Source organism: Sinocyclocheilus anshuiensis, unplaced genomic scaffold, assembly GCF_001515605.1.
Source record: "Sinocyclocheilus anshuiensis isolate Anshui unplaced genomic scaffold, SAMN03320099.WGS_v1.1 C32584430, whole genome shotgun sequence".
Taxonomy (NCBI): domain Eukaryota; kingdom Metazoa; phylum Chordata; class Actinopteri; order Cypriniformes; family Cyprinidae; genus Sinocyclocheilus; species Sinocyclocheilus anshuiensis.
The window spans coordinates 1-1,149 of NW_015618203.1; the positions used below are offsets into that span (position 1 = coordinate 1).

General features: G+C 39.4%; 1 long non-coding RNA gene across 1 annotated transcript; it reads right to left on the reverse strand.

The window, feature by feature from the left end:
- Position 1: 1 nt before the first annotated feature.
- LOC107682782 (uncharacterized) lies at positions 2–574 on the reverse strand. The gene is made up of 3 exons (XR_001633590.1): positions 428–574; positions 201–271; positions 2–29 (listed from the first exon to the last, which is right to left on the reverse strand). It is a non-coding gene; the product is annotated as an uncharacterized LOC107682782 (long non-coding RNA).
- Between the last annotated feature and the right edge of the window lie 575 nt (positions 575–1,149).

Below are 1,149 nucleotides of genomic sequence, written 5' to 3' on the forward strand. Positions count from 1 at the left end.
TCTCCATTCTGATACTCCCTGGCCATGGGCTGCAATTCATACCAGGAGAAATCGTTTTTTGTCTCATTATGTAACAGAAAGTGAGGGTTGAGTAATAAAGACACATTGATCGACCATCTGTTAGAAACTCTATATACTGATTAAAAGGAATAAGGCAAATCTAATATGCAATTAGATCAATAGAGGTCCATGGCACTTACAGTCCATGTAATGATAAGTTCATTACGGTTTCCACCACCTCCACCAAGTCCGCTGGGAGCCACACTGGGTGCTATAAGGCAAAATAATAACACACTTATATAGAGGGGAAAAAACTACTATCAACCAAACATATTTCTATGTGGAACCACACTTATATTTTATGTCAATTTGTTTTTCATTTGGTTTTATTATTCTTCAACACTAACAACTCTGTAATGGTTCTGACCTGCTTGCTTGGTTCGGACAGACTGGGAGGGCATGCTTGGTTCTCCACTACCCAAAATGTTACTGGCAATGACCTGGAATTCATAATCCATCCAGGGTCGAAGATCTATCACACGTGCAGACTCAGCATTTCCTTCTATGTTCGCAGGGTCTGAAGGAACCCATGAGAGGTACATATTCGATCATTGAGAATAACATAATGTATGATGCTCTAATACAGCAGTTCCAAAACTGATTTTGATCTGTGTGCAAACATGCAGGCCCATCCACCTCACTAAAAAAGATAGGAAGTCATATTCTTTTTTTATTTATAACTGAAATTTTAATGTTTTGTAATATACAGTCAGGGCTTAACACTAACACCCGCCAACCTGCCAAATGCGGGTGGACTTTATCAGTGACGGATAACACGGTCACTGCCACTAGCCACTTTAGTGGGATGAATTTTATATACAGTAACAGAGCTCGCCATTAATGCTTGTCTGGGACAAGTGGATTTTTTGATGGGGCAAGTGAAAGGGAATTTTACTTGCCCGACCGGACAATTAACCTGATTAAAACATCTAAGTAGGGTAGCACCGAAATTTCGGTGAGAATGATTATGATTTTATTACATTTTGTGTAAATGGCAATTTATAATGGATAATGCATTGACAGTAACAAAGTTGCGTCAGTTGAGGCTCACGCAGCCTGTCTGTTTGTGAAAGAATCTCGTGGAGAAAT